Here is a 21,724-nt window from a genome sequence, read left to right on the forward strand (position 1 = left end):
GGAACTGGAATGTGGATTCTGTAGGAAGTTCTATTATGTGTTCAGAGAAAAGGCAGAGCTGGAGATGCTATCTAAACTGACCAATGGTGTGTTGTGTTACATCATATTATCCAGTACCAAGCAAACATATTTGAGCTTGAATGACTGTGGCTGATATTTTCTTGTCAAGCCGGAATGAGGAAGGTTACACATAGTTATCTTAGTCCACAATGAGAGCTTGAACACAGTCATGTGGATATAAAGCAGGGAAAGCTTAGACACCTAGAGTTTTAATACTGCACTCGAGCACAAACTGGATTGAAAAAACAGGATAATCAGGACCTTCTCTTTCTTCGATAACCCCACCCACCTTCTCCATGGGGTAATTAGCATATATTTATTTCTTGTGAGCAGCTGATACTTTAAGTTGTCCTCCCCTTAATCAACCTGGAAAAACATACTTAAATGTATTCAGTTACATCATTGGCATCATTCAACTTTCTGGGATTGGTACTGCTTCAAAGAGAAAGAGTCCATCTTTTACCTGTCACGTCAACACACTGATCTTAATTTTATAACTTTTTTTTCAAAATACGTGGTAGGTGTTTTGGTAATCAGCATAAGATTTGGTGTCCTCAAGATGCAATCTCACTTTTCAAAAGCAGAGAACAACAACAACAACAACGACAACAAAACAGCAAACAAAGGAGTAAGTAAAGCATGTATAGCATGTATTATCATGTTTTAAGCCAGAGGTTACAGTATCTGTTTTGATGCTCAATCAAATAACAATACCTGTATAATTGCGAAGTTTCTCACAATAAACTTTCTCTGATGTGACTTTCTAAATATATTTTATCATCGCAATACATCAAAATTTCCACTGGAGGGAGCTCTGTATTCATTTAAACATGCGCATTTCTGGAAAACTGTGTTTCACCGTTCAACGTATGTTCATGATACTGACAGACTGGTAGGTCTTACTGGAACACTAAAAATATATGCTGGAAAATCAAGGCAATGACTAGATGCAACCTTGAATACAGTAAAACAGCTAATTTCACTCAAATTAGAACTAGTGGCAGTGTAAAGCATTTGTGCTGTATGCTGTAAATACAAATATAATGCATCTCTAGCCTGCAGGGCAGAGAGAACAGAATCCAAATTTCAGCACCACCCCATCATCAGAAATGATGCAGGTCCACCTGCTCCCCACTTTAGAGTGACCCATGGAATTACAGCTGGCCTCCTCAGACTGAAACGTCATCACTGGAGTATAAAAGATAATAACATATTTACAAACAGAGAACTTTAAAAAATTGCAGTCAAATGGTATTGATCTCCCAAAAGTTGGCTGATAGCTGGAGAAAAAAAGCCAAAAGCAGAATCTACCCTTCTCAGATTTTTGCAGTTTACCTTTGCGTACAATTTTCTGTCACAGTTAACACTTGATAGGATATCATCTGGCAATAAAGTTCTTCATGAATTTAGAGGCCAATTCATACTTGAGTTACGCATGTTTAAATCCCATTTAAGTGCTTCTACAAAGAGATCCGTCCCTGTTACTGAAAACATCATTCTAATTAGTCAGGCTACATGCTGTGAAAATACACATTGAACATTTCATCACATTTGTTAGAACTGTCAACAAAATGGAGGAAATTAGCTTTTGTGCAACTTGGCATAATATTATGAGGGTCTCAAATGTGGATACACACAAAGCAGATTGAATGCATCATTGAGACACATATCATTGATAAATGGAATTTTGATAATTCAGTCATTTGCCTACCCTGGTTATACACGCACCCCCTGAAAGAAACAGAAAACAGAAAGAACAACCAATATAATATTGTGAGGATACAAGTGACTAGCAGCCACAATTTAGTTTGCTAGCTAGTAGCTGAACTGCGTGCCTTTTTAGCAACAAACTGCCTCACTAATTTGCCAAAAGAATGGAAAACACAATATTGCAACATACTTGCACAATGGGACATACACAACAATACTGAGGGTTAACCTAAATGGTGGAATTATGCCCTGTTCGCTGTTATTTGCTTGAATTAAAAGGAATAAAAAGTTTCTTATGCAACCTAGCCACATGCATATACTTGTGGCTAAAGCTAAACATTACAATTACCAAAATACTCATGTAGATAATGTCTCCTCATCAAACCGTGTGACACATTGCCAACAAAAAAGGAAATAACTACTTAAATCACTATAAACACATCAACTGAGCAGTGTAAGCAGGTCCTGAAGAGCCAGCTCAATGAGATGAACAAGATCAAAGCCATCAACACCTATGCAATACCAGTCATTAGGTATCCAGCTGGTATAGTGAGCTGGCCAGTGGAGGAGATGGAAGGTGCTGATATCAAGACCCAGAAGCTCCTCACAGTGCTTGGAGGATTCTACCCAAAGTCAAGTACTCAGGGACTGTACACCAACCGGAAAGAAGGGGATTGGGGCTTAGTGAGTGTCAAGGCCACTGTCCTGGATGAAGCACAAAGCATCCACAGGTACATCAGTGAAACAGCTCCCAAGGATGAACTGCTAAGAGAATATGTCTGGCAGCAGTAGATAGAGCCAGTGGTGGATAAAGCCAAGACAGTGGAAGTGCCCTGGCAAGACAAGCCCCTACATGGGATGTACCATCAGCAGATAGCGGAGGTGGCTGAAATTCAGAAGTCCTACCAGTGGCTGGAAAAGGGCGCACTGAAGAATAGTAACGAGGCACTGATTATAGCAACACATAAGCAGGTGTTGTGCCCTTTAAAAAAATGTGCATTACAAACTTAGAAGAAATGTAAACCCTCAACTAAAAAGGAAACGTTTTAAAAAAATCTTTGTTTCATTTCTTAGTATTTTACATATTTGAACAGAAAGCCTTAGTAATGTTGTTACATAAGTTACGGTCATTTTAAAATATTTACATTTTGTGTGACTTTAGCTAGTGACCATGATCCTTTGTTAACCTGAAGGAATGAGGAAGCAAGAAGGAGGAAATGCGTTACAAAAAAAACTTGTTGATGTCGAACCCAGCCTTTATTAAAAAAGTTGCGTGGAAAGAAGGATCTGCCTTGTGAGTGTCTTTCTAAGGGTGCAACACAGGCACTGAGCACCAGGTCAATAGAAGCAGGGGTGTACCATACCCAACAGGATCCAACTTGCAGATTGTGCAAAGAGGCCCCCGAGACAATCCAAAACATAGTGGCTGGATGCAAAATGCAAGCGGGAACAGCATACACCAAGCGGCGCAACCAATTGCCAGGATAGTGTACAGAACCATCTGCACTGAGTGAGGATTGGAGTTTCCCAAGTCTAAATGGGGAACACCTTAAAGGGTGGCTGAGAACAACTGGGTCAAGATCCTGTGGGACTTCAAGATCCAAACAGACAAGCAAGTCCTGGCAAACCAACCAGACATCCTGGTGGTGGGCAAGGACCAGAAGACAGCAATGGTGATAGACATAGCAGTTCTGAATGACAGTAACATCAAAAAGAAGGAATACAAGAAGCTGTACAAATATCAGGGATTGAAGGAGGAATGTAAGAGCCAAAGTTGTCCCAGTAGTGGTGGGTGCCCTTGGAGCTGTGACACCTAAGTTTGGAGAGTGGCTCCAACAGATCCCAGGAACAACATCGGAGCTCTCAGTCCAGAAGAGCGCAATACTAGGAATAGTGAAGATACTGCACAGAATCCTTAAGCTCTCAGGCCTCTGGTAGAGGACCCGAGATTGAGAAAGAAAAAAAAGAAAATATACCACCCCTTAGAGCAGTGGTTCTCAACTGGTGTGCCACGGCAATGTTTTGTTATTTTATTGTAGTATGTTGCTGTTAATGATTCCGCACTATGTCGGACAAGTTCTTGCTCTGATGCACTTCACTGCCTTTTTAATAAATTATATGACTGCCTGTCTGATTTAACTATCTGTTTTATAATTATTTGACAGTCTGCTGTCTTGCAATATGGATCAAATCTCGCTAATGACATTATAGCCTATCATAATGTGTGTGACATTCTTCATAATCGATAACCAACTTTAAGTTGGTGTGCCTTGACGTTTTGGTTTGACCTTTGATGTGCCTTAGCCCCAGAAAGGTTGAAAACCTCTGCCTTAAGCCCCTTTCAGACATGCACTGAAAGCTGGAAAGTATCCGGCCCTTACCCGGAGGAGCTGTATGTGAGAACGCAAATGTCCGAATCAGTCGGACCGGACATGTGACGGACTTCGTTCTGCCAGCTCCCTAGTACAAAGTCCATCTCATGTCGGAGTGAGCCCATGTGTGAATACAGCAGGTCACGTTCTGGAGAATTCACTGCGAGCGAGTGGGCGCGTTGATGACGTTTCTATCTTTCTATCATGCGACGGGTGCGAAACTGGAAGAATACAAACATCTGCCTCCTACTCTTTTCTGCGTGCCTGTGAATTGCTTTCCACTGACATTGCGGATACCTCCAAATACATGCTATTTTGAGTCCAATGATCGTAAAAGAGATAGTTAGCTATAGCTATAGTGCCAAAACTTGTCTCTTACGATGATTAATAATGTTGGTTGTAGTTTATTATCTGGTTAGTAGCTAGCTAAGCTGTAGCTAAGTAGCCTAATAGTGATAGGTATAGTGAGATAGGTAAATTGGTGACCTAACATTACATAGTGAACAACAAAAACTTACCTTCCTGTTATAATAAATGTATAATTAATAATAAATTATGTGTACCGGTAACACCATTTGGATGGCTATGTGTGATTTTTTTTATAGGCTACCCAAAAGTACAATAGCTATATTCGCCTTCTCCTCCTCCATGCCACATTATGTGCCACCGAAAGGTAAGACATTGAAAAGAAAACACCTGAAAACACTTCAACTCGGGAGTGCTTTTTATGAACTCATCATACCACAAGGAAATCTGGATGTTTCTAAACTCGCAATGATTTCAAGTGACAATGTAACATACTACAAATGTTATTATTAATGGTACATACTGAGTACTACACTGAAAAATAGCATGCAGTATGCAGTATATACTTGTGTAGTACGCAGTACACAGTAGGCAGTTTCGAATACAGCCACTGCGATTTCTGCCACGTACTTTTTGCGTCATGTCCTGCCTCCTGTATGCTCTACCCAGGTGCCACCCCTCACCTAAACCAAACCGGAGTATTTCCAGTAGGTGTGAACGCGTCTGTCACAGACAATCTCCTGTTGTGTGCTACATGTATGAAAGGGCAATTCCAGCCAAGTTGCGGACCTGATTTCCGGACCTTGTCCGGTGTTCATATGTGAAAACGGCTTTAGAGTCAGGGATACAACACAAACTGAAGAAAAACTCCATTGTCAAAACAGAAGGGGTCAATGAGATACACATAGGCGATGTGTTAGAGGATCAGCAAAACACACATCTAACACTCATGTCCACTCCAGTACCAGCACAGACACAATGCTATTGCGAATGACCCAGTGAGAGCTGAAAAGGGGAAAAGAGTTTCAGCAGCCACACACACATCTGAGACAGATCTCCATGCCATTGTCAGCAAGCTTAGGGCAGAAATGGCAGAGTTGAGGAGTATGTGCTTGTCAGAGATAGTTGTCCGCCCTTTTTCCTACATGGAAAAAGGGCTGTAGAGAATGTTGGGAACAGGGAGAAGGAGACAGCTGTAAACACTGCTTTAAGTCTGGCTAAGCAGGACATGTATGATGTGGGTGGTGGGCATTTTGTGAGTATCACAGTAATGAGACAGGGTTACTGTCATGAGACCAACAGAACCCACCGGCCGATATCCCAGTATCTCCACGACAGTGACAAGAATAACTCAGAGATGAAATGTTTGTTCTTCTGTTCTGTATTGTTCCAAGGCATTTGAGACAAAACACATGAAAGGAGTATCATCTACTGTGTAATGCAGTTGACCAACTGGAACTGAGAGCAGAGAGTGACAACACATTGAAATGGACCCCACATAATGTACGCACAAAGAATTAGCTCACTCTTAAACAAAACATTAAGATAGTTAACTTAATTAGAAGGAAATGCAAAGTGCAGTGTAGTTTAGACAACATCACTGTTTCTGCCCTGTGGAATACTGAGGCCTAAGCAAGCCTCATCAGTGGAGTCTGGAGACGTAAATATCTCCCCCATACAACAGGTAAAAGAATGATGACCTGCTCGGACCAGAAACTCTCACAGGTATGGCAGCCAATCGCATGACAGTTCCATTCATTGGGTGGATAGCAGTGGAGTTCAAAGAAGGTTGACGACATTAAAGAATGGCTTTTTATATTGCTAATATCACTTGTATCTATACGTCGGTTAACTTACCTATTAGCTTTGAAAAACGCATAGCATATGTTTTCACTCTTTATCTTTGTAGCCATGTGTTTCTATCCACCACATGGAAGCAGCATAGTGCTGTTGCTGTGATATCAACATTGAATAGATATGAGTGGCGTCTCCCCCCCCCCCCCCCCCCGCCCCCGCCCCCCGCAGCATTTCATGTGGCCTTGGAAAACTGGAGGTGTGCTCCCGCATCAGGTATGACTAAAGGGGAAAAATACTGGAAGAAACCTTACACCACATGCCGGGGATCGCTGTTATTGCACTAGCGTTCAGGCATTTAACCCTTTCGCACTTATTTTATGCTATGTAGCGTGTGTTACGTTATATGGTTTGTTATGTTTTCATTAGCATTATTAAGCTTCTCATAGTTTTCACTGCAGCATTTGCTATATTTTTAACGTTAAATTGCTGTTTCCTTAAAGCTAAAATTAGCTAGAATTTTTTCCAATCCAAGTGTTCTAATCACACCGGTGTTATACACGCTAAATGGCAAGTCAAACCAGTGTAAAATATTACCCTTGAAAAAGACTTTGACAGATTTGCATCAATTTGTCTGTAAATGTATGAAAAAGTGGCAGTTTAAAATTGTACTCCATTTGTACTCCATGTTAAATGTGCAAAAACTGTGCAGGATAAATCAGTGTATACATTTTTACAAATGGCGCCCCATAGACTACAAGGCTTAAAAGTGTTTAAAAGGATAATGTCAATAAATAGAGAAAGAAATCTTAATTCTGGTCAGCATGCCAAACCCTTTGTACAGACTGTTTGAAACAGGCCTGGTGCTTGTTGAGGGTCCACTAACAACACTCATTTTGGACTGTAATTTCTTACTTTCGGGTGATATTGTTTCAAATGATGAAACAGGTTTGTGGTGTTGCCTGTCTTTGATGGCATGTGTCTTCGGCACAGTTTGCAGTGCACGCTGCTCTGTTTTTTTGTCGGATTGTAAATAGCCAAAATATCTCCAAACTACTGAAGCTGAGTGACCCCTCTTGTCAATGATGTCTTTGTCCTTCGAGCTGGTCATGGGCACTGCTTTTGGTGTCGCTTATTTTGCTTATTCTGCTCCAACTACAAGCCTGTCAGCCACTGTGTCTGTAAACAATACCATGTGCTGGCCTGAATTTATACCTCTCACTGTGCAACCTAACTTACGCAATGCATACTTCTATTCCTGTGACATGATTGGCAGTTCATGATTCATTTCTGTGCATGCTATCTAAGCATTCAAATTTATTATATCGAACATTTGTTTTATTTCTATTGAGGAAAATCATATCACAATAAATATTTTTATCGTTTTATCGCCCAGCCCTACTTACAACTACTAATTACAAAAAGGGATGGAAAAGGAAAAGGAAAAGCATTTTAATTGACTATTACAAGCAGGGCTAACATTTGCTAAGTAGACTATGATGTCAATAAAAATGTATGCCTGGTTTCTTGAGGCAGACAGTGGATGGTTCATACAGCACACTTAAAAGAAAAAGTGTATTTCTCAAAATTACGTTGTAGGTTACTCCCTAAACACCTGAATAGTCTTCCCAACTTTCCCTAATGAATTTAAGGTGGGAGTAACTGAGGTTAATTCTAGCTATTTATTAAATTAGTGAACGTTACTATCATCCAAAGTAAGCAAGTAACACTCTGCTCCAACAATAACTACTATGCAATAGATAAACTATTCATTCATCACATTACCTCTGTTTGCTTCCTGTTTTCCCTCCTCTTCTCTTCTTTTTCTTCCCTGGGCACTGGAAGGCTTTGGTCTTTTTGACATGATCTATACATAGGTGTTATATACAGTATGTGTGGGTATATCAGTGGCTGGTGAGCTGGAAACAGGGGAGGCTGAAACATTACCTTTAAATCTGTCATTACTTTCAACCTGTTCCCTTTAGCCTCCTTGATTAACAATAAAACAAATAATTCACAGAATAATTGACACCAATCACATAAATGGAGTAAATGATTATGCTCACAAAACAGTGCAGATTGTCTGTAGTTTGTGTGCTTGCGAAAGCTACAGTGTGAGATTGTTTAGTTAACAAGGATGGCATTTATCGATTTAAATTACATTAAATGCTCATGACACATCACAGCTTTTGTGAGGTCAACCTAACCTAATTTCACAGTAATTTAAATCGATCTAACTAAACATGGCTCCGTTTTGTAATTTGAATTTTGTAACACAAGAAAGCTATAATGTGAAACATTTAAGAGAAAGCTTTGGGATTGCTTGCCACTTAATTGTTCAAATCCACGAAAGCAAAGGCTGTTTGAACTTTCGTATACATCAGTATTTCGTGGACACAATGCTAACGCGTTTGTGTTTTTCGTGGTTTCACGCGTTACAGTGTTACATGGTTTCGTAATGAATTTTTGCGTTTTGTAGCACAGAAAGCATTCTGTCTGCGGAGGCAAAACATTGATGTCTATGAAAGTTCCAGCAGCCTTTGCTTTCGTGGGTGGAATGTCTTCTGTAACTGACAGAAGGCATTTCGTCCACGAAAGCAAAACACTGATGTCTACGAAAGTTCAAGCAGCCTTTGCTTTCGTGGACGGAATGCCTTCTGTAACTGCGGAGTCACGGAATATATTGTGCTAAATCCCTTTCGTGCACATCATACTTTCAGTAATATAGCAAAACAGTTAAGTGAACAAAATGAACATTCGATGGCACGGAATGATGATAGTACAGCGCATTCTGCATTTCGTGCCACAACAGCATAAATGCTGGCCTAGGACATCTGTTACGTGGACAGAATTACTTTTGTCTACAAAATGAGTTTCTTTTGTCCGCATAGTGCCAAGTGCATTCTGCCTTTTGTCCACAAAATGAAAAGCGCAACGGTCAATTCAGTGCACGAAAGGAATTATCCGTTTTGTTTTCTTTGCATGAAAGTATGTGCTCTCTTCAATATTTCGTGGACACGCGTTTGTGTTTTTCGTGGACAAAAGGTGTTTCGGTGTTATATGGTTTCGTAATGAATTTATGTGTTTCATAGCACAGAAGGCATTCTGTCCACGAAAAAAGGTCTGTTACATTTGGCGCCCCATAGAAGAGTGACATCAGGTTGAAGCACCTTTTTGCCACTTGTTCTCTTGCGACCTTCTGGGTAGCATTGATGCGGGAATATCCCCAACTCGCGGATGTGGCCTTAAAACTTCTCCTCCGTTTCGCTTCAACATACTTGTGCGAGGCAGGCTTTTCCAAACTGATCATGCTCAAAACAAAATACTCAGAATTGAGGACGACCCAAGGCTGTGTTTATTCAAAACTGCGACAAGAATTCAACAGCTTTGCAGAACAAAGCAGGCTTATGTTTCACATTGAGCTGAGACTTAGCATAAATTCAGGCTTTGTAGGAATGATGATTATAATAATAGAGGCTAATAATAATAATAATAATAATCCTAAATATCTTAACTATACTACTACTGCTGCTACTACTACTACTAATAATAGTTATTATCTATCTATCTATCTATCTATCTATTGGGGGGGGGGGGGGGGGGGGGGGGGGGGGGGGTCCAAGTACAGTAGAACAGGGGGGCCCCGGCTTGCAAAACTTTGAGAACCCCTGAATTAATGTGATTCATTTTCCTAGCCTAACATACTCAATGCTCATACATGCACACACCCCCTCCCCCCCAAATAATGCCCCCTGTCATGGTGTTTTGTAAGAACAAACTGGCATGTGTCCCACACTATGTGCTTTCATGTTCCTGAAGTAAGTGGTTGGTTGGTTAATTGGTGGTTAAGATTTCAGGTTTTCTTTGATAATAGTAACCAAGTAGCAAATACAAAAGTAAATAATTCTGTTGTGATACACTGTATGCTGGAGTTTGAAAGGGGAGATAATAATAATAATGCTTCAGTCGTCTTTTTGACAACGATGCTCCCTATTATTTAAATGGCTATGCACTTGTGTCTCGACCAGCTAACTTGTACCCTGTCTGGCCAACTATTGAAACTTGGTCATGCAGCACTTCTAATATTGTGACTGCATGTATGGCTTCCACTTGTGTTATACTCTGCCTCACTTATAAGTTGCTTTGGATGAAAGCTTCTGCCAAATGAATAAATTTAAATGTAAATGTAAATGTAAATGGTAGCTATAGCTCCAGACAGGACACAGCAGCCTACAGTGAAACAGCTGGCACAGATAGAACAGTTGGAAAGTGTCTGCAACCTCTTTGCCAGCTAGCTACCTAGTTCTGGAGAAGCAAATACTATAAAAAGAAAAATACTTTTCTCTGTGGGAATGCAAAAAAGCTGAAATCTGACACAGTTCACAGTGGGTGAAGTGAGGGTGATGCATGTATGAATCCACAGTTTAGTTTGTCATGGGTCTGTTTAGTTTGTATAGGGCTGACAGAGTGTATCCATTGGTTTTGTCTGAACTCTCCTCTGACAACCTGGAAGCCACATATCCACACTAGAATCCCAGTTATGCTGAAAATATCACTCTTGGTCCTGGCCACAGCATCGTTTCCTAGTGAGTTCTTTTCCCCAACAGAGTCGGGAAATATGGGCCACTTTGCAAGCCAGCTAACAGTATAAGCTAATTTTTTTTCAGGCCACAGACAACCTCATCTCCGTCAGTATACATTTGCTTCAAGCAGTTTCTGTGTGGGACAATAAATGTTCTCTACATTCAATTTTAAATTCACTGTTTCATATAATTAATTCATCAGCACGTTCAGATACTGTAATAGATATACCTCATATGTTTATACAATCTAATATATTGTGTATTGTTTTAGCTGTATTAGATTTCTACCTGTTTAATAATGTAAGATAAACTTTGATCCAAGTACACAGCAGTGTTTTTCCTTTTTTAAATAATAAACAATTGGCACTGACCTTTTTTTAATTTGAACCATGTATACAGAAATATTGAAATTCTCATTTTGGTTCCAGAACAGCTTTATTTTCTCTGAAAAATCTGCTTTTCATAGTTAACATATATAGTATGTTACTCGCCTCAAGCTGAGGGGGCTGGCAGCAAATCATTCTAGATTCTGTATAAAATAAAGAAGGAATACAATTTAGAAGGAAGACAATACACTGAATATTTAGGATGTGACAGTCAGGTTTATTCTGAAGCATATTTGCTTTTTTTCTTTTATTCTTATGTTTAGTTCAAGTTCAGCATACATGGAAACAACAAACATGTTCATGAATTCAGCACATTCTCTTTCAACTGATTACATTAAATATATTCTGGGGAAGTGCATTGCTTTGGTTTCTCTCGCATTCATGCACTAAAATTACAAAAGCAAACTCTATAAACTGTTCTTTCAATTCACCATATTCAGAAAATACACATTGCATTGACTAACTAAACAACAGCATAGCATGCTGCTACAAAGACTCATGCAGAAACTAACACAATTTTCCCTTTGCTCCTCATACTAAACTAACTGACTATGTGAGCAAAATAACCACTCTAAAGCACTCTTAAATATGTAGGCAAAACATGGTTTTAAGTTAGATATACTACGAACATTTCCTATAGCATATGTAGCACCCCCTGAAGGGAGGAAATTGACTATGCCACCCCTTGGTGTGTATATATATATATATATATATATATATATATATATACCAAGGGATGGCATAGTCAATTTCTCTGAAATATTCCATGTCATCATGTAGATTGTTCAGCACCACTGATTTCAATTTACTAGGGAGAACCAACTGTTTTCATTGTCCAGCCTGCCTGTATATTCCTTTGTCTAGAATGAGTCTGTTCCATTTGTGTACTTGTCTCCTTGTCTCTCGTCCCATTTGTCTTTTCACTTTCTCATTTGGATTCCATCCCTTATTTTTCAGGGCTATTATCTCCCTGATAGCAGCATCCTCTTAACTGTGCAGCTCTGATGTCCTCAGGTGTGACAGCAGACACACCTCCTCATAATGAATCAACGTCAGTGGAGTTAATCTGCAGTGCCACCACCCATGGCACATCCTCATCTCAAACAGTTTTGCTCCCCTGCCAGATGGCTGAGACAACATCTGGTGACATAACTTCATTGTACTCACTGATGTTGTCATGAAGATTGACAGGACAACATGACAACATGTCAGCATATGCATTCATCTTCTCTGGCCTGTATTTTATATCAAAGTGAGTCAGCTAACTCCCCAACCCATTGGTGACCTCAGAATCAGAATCAGAATAGACTTTATTGTCATTGCATGGTGGGGGTACAACGAAATTGTGGGTGGTCTGCAACAACAGCGCACTGTGGAACATTTATATAAACACAATACAAATAAGGCACACGACATAGAAAAAAATATACAAAATATACAATAAAATACAATAAATACAATAAAATACAAATTTAAAAAGAAGACACATTGTAAATAATAAGAAATATAAAGAAAAATTCGTGCAATAATATGGCCTTTTAAAAACTACTTAAAGTGCACAGTGGAATTGCACAGTTGTACTGAGGTAGAGGGTTGACCTACTGCATTTAGCCTGGCTGTAGTCAAAACTTAGGTTAATGGTTTGTACACGGTATAGTGGGGGCACAGCAAACTTGTCACAGATTGCGCACTTAAGTGCATTTAAGGGTTAAAATCTCAAGATTGCCAGAATGGTAATTTTCTCAGCTGGTGTAAGCGTTCTGGAACCATACTCAATGGCACACAGCTTACCTACTGGCTGTTGGCAAAGAACAGCCCCTAACCCGTTGTTGGATGCGTCTCTGTGCAAAACAAATGGCAATTCAAAGTCTGGGTATGCTAGAATTGATGAGATAGGCAGCATGTCCATGAGCTTTTCTACAACAGTGCTATGTTTAGGCATCCATTGGACTGGTGTCCTTGACAGCAGATGTCCATAGTTTTTCATTTGCATTTAGCCTCTGGCTCAGACATGACGGCCCATCCTTTGGCTTTACCTGCACTTTTTACAAGCTTGAACCATGGTGGTGCTAGTCTAGAGAAGTCCTGGATGAATGAATAGTAGTAGCTAAGAAAACCCAGCAGTGCTCTGCCTTTCCAACTGTCTTTGGTTTACTCACCTTTAAGTGCAACAGAGCCTCCAAGTCTTTGGGATCAGTCTGCACTCCATCACTAGACACCATACAGCCTATGTACCTTATTTGATGTTTAAAGATTTCATATTTCTTTGGCCGTAGCTTGATTCCATACTCTCTCATCCGACTCATGCTCTCTCATCTCGTCTCAGGTCCTCCACGAGTTCACTGGACATTTTAGAGAAACAGAGCACATCATCTAAATACAAAAAACAACAAAATATCGCACAAGCCTCCTAACACTCCTATACACCTCTGAAACACAGCAGGGGTGTTGGACAGGTCAAATGACATGTTACCACTCATACAACCCCCAGGGGGTTCTAAAAGCTGTGACATGTCTTGAGCTTTCATCCACAAAGCCTTGATGGTAAGCATTGCCTTGGTCAAAGATAGAAAACCTAGTGTATCCCCCCAGATTGCCTAGCAGGTCTTGTATCTGAAATAATGGGTGCTGCTCAGAAACTTTTGCTTTTTCAGTCCTCTGAGGTCAACACACCAACACAGGCTACAGTTCTTTTGAGCAAACAGACTAACTGGAGACGAGTATGCTGATGTGGACTTCTTTATGGAGCCTTTGTCTAAAAGTTTCTGTACATATTTTACCTCTGTACAGGGGTTTTGGAGTGGCATTGTAACACTTCTGGACAGGTGTGTCATCCCATATCCTTAATGGGTACAGCCAATATCGCTGTCTTCCCTTGACAACACATTGGGGTCTTCATACAACATGCTTCTGACTATTCCCTGTTCATCTTCCTGAAGTTGTGATACATCAACAGGTAGATGCCATTTTTCTTTGGTGTTGACTTTCTGTCTGTCATTTCCCTGTTCACTGCATTTTTCATGGACTGAGCTGAGCATACTTGCCCTTCGGGCAACCAAACTAATTATAACTTGTATATTCAGTTGTCACATTTACCAGCATTGTATTGTGGTATCAAGTAAACACATTTGAGCTTGAGTGACTGTGTGTCTGATGCTTCCTTGATGAGATGAGTGGGAAGGGATACACATAGCATACACATTGTAGTTCACAATAAAAGCTTGAACACAGCCATGTGGATGTAAAGTGGGGAAAGTTTAGAAGCTGCATCCTTTCAGTACTGCGCTTGAGCGCAAACTGACTTGAAAAATAGGATATTCAGGACTTTTCCTTTTTTGATAAACCCACCCACCTTTTTCCTCAAACCAATTAGCATACATTTGATTCTTATGAATGGCTGATTCTTAAACATGGACTTACAAATAAATAGATAAAATGGGTGTCTGTGTTTTACATAACAATTTCCTCTCATTTAATTGATTTAATTTAGAGTTGTCCTTACTTTAAACAATAGAAAAAACATCCATGAAAGTACAGTATTTTTATACAGTCCTACAATATTACTCAATTACTTCATTGACACCATTCAGAATGGGATTGGCACTGCTTTTAAAGAGAAATCCTTCTTTTACTTGCCATGTCAACAAGCATCTAGGCACATCTCAGTTGCACAACTTTTTCTCAAAATACTAGGCATGTTAGGTATTTTGGTAATTAGCACAAGATTTGTTGACCTCAAAATGCAATCCTACCTTTTAAAAACAGAAAACAACACAGAAAGATAAAGAAAAAAGATACGTTACAAAAAGACAGGAAACAAAGGCGTAAGTAAAGCATGTGTAGTGTATGTTGTCATGGTTTATGTCAGAGGGCTGTCTGCAGTTTTAAGGCACAGGGTGTCAACCATGATTATACAAAAACTGATAAGATTCTGAATAGGAACAGTTTCCACTGACCCATCCATGAAGGTTGCTTTGTCAGAAAGAAGGTCCAAAGTAGTATACAACGTGCTCTAAGCATAATGCTTTAGGAAACTGAAACTCAAGAACAACAATCATAGATATTCAGTATCTGCAAGAAGCATTGTCTGGATGCATGGGTCTAAAAAACTACTAACAGATATTGAGTGAATGTACCTCGTCTTCATGGGGCAGTTACAACGGACCTGAAACTGTTTTATCCATGTCAAACGTTTAGCTTAAGCAAAATACTGCTGTGCTTGCCAACAAATATATGGAGTGCAGTGAAACATGAAAGAGGAAGTGTTTTGCTTTATGGAGGCTTGACATCCTCTCATCCTTATGCCCTTATTCAAGGAATGGTGGATTAAAATGTACAGATGAAGCTATCCAAATGTCCTTAAAATCCGTGGGAATTTATGCTTGCCAACACACATCATTATCCTTTTTATCTGGCCCACTTTACAAATTGTGTTGTGCTCATATTTTTTTCATCAAGGGATGCATATATTTCACAAGAACAGACTCATATACTTGTTTAAAAATATTTTGATCAATAAGCTTTGTAGAAAATGGACATTTCAGTACCATATACTCAAGGCATACACACATGCATACTAAGTAATAGTTTAGGTAACACAAAAAATATTCTGGACTGGTAACTGCAATCCAAAGACCTTGCGGCAATGGATCTACAGCATTTGTGGTTCAAACAAAAGAGCACCATTCACAAGCAAAAATGAAGACATCTGAAGGAGCTACAGAAGCATTCAAAACCCTCTCTTCTATCAAGTCAAATGAATTTAACAATCTTTCATTTTGAAAAGCATGTAATTACTTCTGATGCTCTGTGTTGTGTTGGTAGTATTAAAACAGCACATATTTTCATTCAGCTGTGGAAAATATACAATGACTAGATGTGATCTTGAGTACAGTATAACAGGTAATGTTAATATTTCAATATAGTATGCTGCAAATACAATTATGATACATCTCTAGCCTTCAGGGCAAAAAGAACAGATTCCAGTTTTAGCACCACACCATGATAAGAGATGATGCATTTCCCCATGCTCCCCTCTTTAGAGTGACTCATGGGACTAAGGCTAACATGGCTCAGATTTAATCCATCCCTTTATCATTGTCTTTTTCAGAGGGATGGAGACATTTAAAAGTGACATGATTCCCCAAGCCTGTAATGGCTTATGTATAAGAGCAGGTCTACAGTGAATCCCCCATGCATGTCCCTCTGCACTCTACAATGTGGTGACATACAGATAACTGTGGCACTGAAAGCCAGCCATCACACTGGCTCTAATGCAGATAAATTGACAAATAGTCTACAAAAAGTTAAATATTCAGACTGCTGTATGCACCCAGAGCTGAATACAGCTGTCAGTTGAAGTGGTGAAGAAAGCCATAGCTTCCCAGTGGTCCAGGCAGACAAGGAAGGCTAATTTTCTTTTCCCACGGATCATGGATTATTCATTATAGGATCAAGGGTAACTACACAGTAGAACAACAAATTTATTTGGTAATACAGGTTACAGACTGTAGATATAATTATAACAACAGAAGCAAGGGCAAACAGAATATTTTAATATTGTTGTTAATCTTTAGTTTTAGATGAAACCATCTGAACAGTGGAAAAGCCTTGGAGGCAGGAATGAATTACTGATGTTAATGTAATTATTTCACAATGATTTGTAGAAGATCAGTTCTCTCTTAGGTGTAATGTGTACTCCAATAACCAGCAATGTGTCTCAAACCTAGAATAATTAGAATTTAAAGGATTAACAAAATGGTTATTAATTACAAACAAGGAGGATCAATTAGAGCAATGTTACAATACATGTGTACTTTAATGGCGGTATAAATTAAGTCCATATTCAAATCAAATAACAAACTATGCAGTTTAGAGAAGACATGCAGGTTGTACACACGTTTTTCCAATTGTCCAACTGTCAATTACATGCTTATGTAAATGGTTACTGGAGAGAGTAATATTAGACAAATGGGCTGTGTTGTGCATTTTCCATTCAGACAACGCTAGATGGCAGAAGAACCACAGGAGCCTTGCAGCAAACCAGAAGCCACTTTGCAATCGATAGGATATGGTGACGTATATCTCCTTTCCCTCAACTAAAAACCTAAAAAACAGCAGTTCCTATTAATTGGTACATAGAACAATGCTCTCAACACCCCTCTGAATGATTTCCAACCAGTATATGCCCATATATTTTAAATTATGTACTATGTCCACATTATAATGTAGTAGACCTGTGGTCATTTACAGGTACCCCCTATGTCATTGACATATTCTGCTCCATACTACATGCAGTTTATGGTATAATGTGGGTTTTTGGATTGTAATTACAGTGCAGGTAAGGCAATTACCATGCACCTCTACAACTCTTAGAATTATCATCTGATGTACATTTCAAGGGCAAGACACATACAGTGTCTTTTCCAGCATTTCCAGCACTTTCTAGCAATGTGAACCTTTAAACACACTGGAAAAATTGGAAATTACTATAATAACATCTACTATATCTCAGGGAGATTCTCTACTGGTACAATATTAACAAACCTGAAGAAGCGCAGCATTAGGTCCATCAAAGTGTTGCAACAGACCACTATGAACCAGAGCATACTGACACCTAGAATGAAATACATGGCATACAGCTTCATTAAATTTGGTCATAAAATATCTCTTGGGCTCTTAATGTCAATAATAAACAATATGACGGAATCACATCAGTGGGCATTAGATTTAATTTGCTTGGCATTTCACAGGCAGGAATGTACTCATGTCAGAGACGCCCACAATAGTAATCACAGAACAAGGACACAAGAGAGCATGCCTCATTATACCAGCCTCTGTGTTACCACAGAATGACTTGAGTTTCAGTACACACAAGAGAGGAGAATTCCCAGAATGGTTTTTTCTGCTCCTGGATTCTGAGCTCTTCATTCACATGCTGCAAATACCAATGGTTTATTTCAACAGATTATGTTCCCAGAATTTAATTAACACTATTCTGTTCTACAAAAAACTGGCCACAGCTGGTTTCAGCCCAACCTAAGATAAGATTTGCTGACAACCCATGAGCATGCCAACTGATATGGGAACAATAAATTAAATAATGGAGTCATTTGTCAACCACTGCCAAAAAAAAACACCATACAATTTTTAATGGATTTTCAGATTTATTATTGCCTATATTATCACAGGCTTTTTTCAACTGATGAGGTATTCATTGGAAAAAAAACCCAACATTAGCTAGCTGACTAAGAGCAAAATAACAGCTGATAAGCAGTAATGAAGGGAATGTTGAAAGGGCTATGAAGCAAACAAGTGTACAATGTTTAAATTTAGAAGCAGTAAATTGGTTCCTCATTCTCTGTGATACATAGCTTTCAAAGTCTGAGTGTAAACAGACTCTTGTCTCTCTTTTAATTGGGTAAACAATCAGGTGACAGACAAAGCTGCAAAGCAGAAACTCATTCCACTGCAATTTATTTAGCCATTTACAATTCAGACTTTATACACTCCCTTGAAGATACAAAATGAACAAAATGAAACAAAAACTATGGTTATGATTCTCAGAAAGCCCAACTTCTGAGTGAAAGAAAGGTTTTGGCTCTGTTTTCTTTTTGCAGTAATTCCAGTTGCAAAATGCTGTGTTTTGACAGCCCCTTCAGAGGCAATCTCTGATTTTGCCCAGAGTTAGCTTGAGATGAAAAAATGCTTGGAAACTGCTGCATAAAAAACAAAGAGTGAATCGGTTCAAATGCTGGGAATCTGCAAGCAACAGTACAATTTCTGCTACACCTATTTCCAGTTAAATTGGCTGTGACTTGCACATGACCCTGGCTGATGTTCACAGGACGATTAAACCTCTTGCAAAACAGGGGGATGTTCAAATTAAGATCTTCCTGTCACTGCAAAATTGAGCTATTTGCAGAACAAAAGACATTCTCTGAAAACATTCCCAGTTGTTCCCCATTAAACCCCAGACATAATAAACAGAATTTTGCATGATTAGTATAGCTTTTCAGAGGTGAATTAATCAAAGTAGCCCTGCGTTTTCCTTATCTTTTGTCTGCTCCTTACCCTTGTCATCTGAAAAGGATCATTCAGGAGACGTCAGGACAACCTGTGATCTTCGGAAGAACTGGATTCTATGAACTGGATTCTCACCACAACTGGAAAAAACAGCCTGTGTCTGCCAGCATAATTAATTTGCATAATAAGAGAGGGCCTACAATCTACTAAGGGTCCAGTGCTGTATAGTTCATGTTTTGGCCCTAAAGATCTACCACTGCCTTAAACAGTCCAGATCAGCAGTGACTGTAGACGAAGTGTAGTTTGCCTTTATATGGCACACAGTACTTTAGGACACTGCATCCTCACCACCAGAAATCACAATTCAAATCATAATCAAGCTCCTTTAAGTTTCATCAATGGCAGGTAAACAAAGGCAAAACAATTAACTTGCACAATTACCAGGACTGCTATATCACACCAAACAGCTATAAAAACCTGTTAACAAGGTTAATTCATATCAGATATTACACAGGCCAGGTTTGAAGTATTTTATTTTCATTAGAGTCAAAGATGCATGCATAATGGAAAAAACAGTTATGTGACTCCAGTAACTTGAATTCTTGCTGTTGATAGTGCTTTTACTTTGTGCTATTTATTTTGCAGGTGATAGTATGCATATGCATCCAAATGAAAGAAAAACAGCTTTACCAATGTACAATATAAAATACTGTGTGGCAAACAAATTAAAATAAAAAGTAAAGTAAAATTTCATTTTAAATGTTTCAGGAACAATATGAACACATTTTGCCACAAGTAACTTAACATTTCTCATTTTCAATCAAGTCTTATACAGGTAGTGCACAATCAACCAAATAAAATCAATTACATGTGTTACTTTTTTGCATGACCCCCCCCCCCCCCCAAAAAAAAAAAAAAAAATACAATGAAACAACTAAACATGATAAATACAAGATACATCTGGAGATTTATTTTGTGAACTGTTCTTGCTTAATTTGTTTCCTATTAGTAGTATATGTTTCACACTAACACTACAGATACTTTTGCCAAGTCTGTTACGGTCACCACCCGCTCACAGTCAGCCAGCTCAGCACGCCCAGTTCAGCCTGGCTCAACCTCACCTACTCATCAGACGCGACCTTGGACTCGTTGTTCCACTCAAGTCTGGACTACTTAAGGACTCAGTTTGTGTTGCCTCATTGTAAGGTATTATTTCCGCAACACTGTCAGGCCTACTCTCTGTCCGTTCTGACTTTTGACTGCCGTGTTGACCCTTGCTGTTCTTTGGACCTTGCTGTGTTTTTGGATCTGGTTGTGTTCTGCTGTTTCCCGTGACTGACCTGTTTCGTTTTGTTTGCTCAGAGGTACAAAACCCCACCTGGGCATCAAACCTACAGCTGTTTGGTTACAAGCATGTTTCTTTAACCGGTACAGCACTCTTTCTCCCTGAGAAATATTACTGCGCCAGGTCATAACAATAATATGAACACTGTGCATGATATATTTTGAAATCCGTATTGAAATTAACGTTTAAAATACGTGTTATCCTAGATTATACTGTCTCCACAGTGCCTCAGGCTAGTGCTATAGTCCATGCAGTCTGCTTCACATAGTAATGTATTGTAGAACTGGTAGTTTCTGAGCAGTGTAGCTAAATTTAATACTGTTGTCATGAATTATTAAAACTATTTTATGGAGCTTTCTTTAGTGGGGAATATCAAGAACTGTATGCCTGTAGACATCAAATGGACTCCAGAGCAATATGAACTGAATCAATACTAAATGGATTCCAACTAAAAGTATGACATTTTCCAGGCCCTGAAAAAGACTTATAATTTCACATTCGGGTAAAAATGTAAAAAAAGAAAACATTGAGACAGAATTGGTTTTGCTGGGACAAAGAAGTACAGAATTTTATGAAAAAAGGACTGAACCACAACTGAGTGGTTCTCCCAACCTTGACCTTCAACAATGTGTTGAGCTCTGTCAATGCAACTGTGTTGGGTACAACATCCATCTCCATGTATGTAAATCTGTGGTAAAAGTGATGTATTTGAAATTTTAAGTAAAAAAAGTATAAAGAATGGGCAATTAACAGGGTATAGGCCTAAACAAAATAAGGTAAAATCATTCCATGGTAAAATAAAAGACGGTCACAGAATCAAGAGGGTATCTGTTCACAGTGAGCCCATTTACAAAAAAAAAAAACACTCAAAATAATGGATTAAACATTAGGAGTTATACTTGTAGCAAAAGTTACCAAACTTCCAACCATTAACTTGTTCACCAGTAAAATATTACATGCATTCTTCCCTCCAAGGCTCAGAGGGTATCTTTCTTAGATCTATCAACAACTCCTCCTTTAGACTTCTTGTTGAGAATCACTGAATTCCCTGTCCGGCAAGAAAAACATGCACTCATCTTGTTGAGCAGAGAATATGTTTCTAAGGTGTCTGTATTTACTTGTGTTCTCACAGCTTCATCTAAA

The 21,724-nt window shown here is 39.0% G+C and overlaps 1 pseudogene; it reads right to left on the minus strand.

Annotated features, from left to right (window-relative positions):
- The window catches only part of LOC118782284, a 295,763-nt pseudogene extending 281,514 nt beyond the window's left edge, over positions 1–14,249 (minus strand).
- Positions 14,250–21,724: the final 7,475 nt, after the last annotated feature.

The sequence above is a fragment of the Megalops cyprinoides genome, chromosome 8 (assembly GCF_013368585.1).
Source record: "Megalops cyprinoides isolate fMegCyp1 chromosome 8, fMegCyp1.pri, whole genome shotgun sequence".
NCBI lineage: Eukaryota > Metazoa > Chordata > Actinopteri > Elopiformes > Megalopidae > Megalops > Megalops cyprinoides.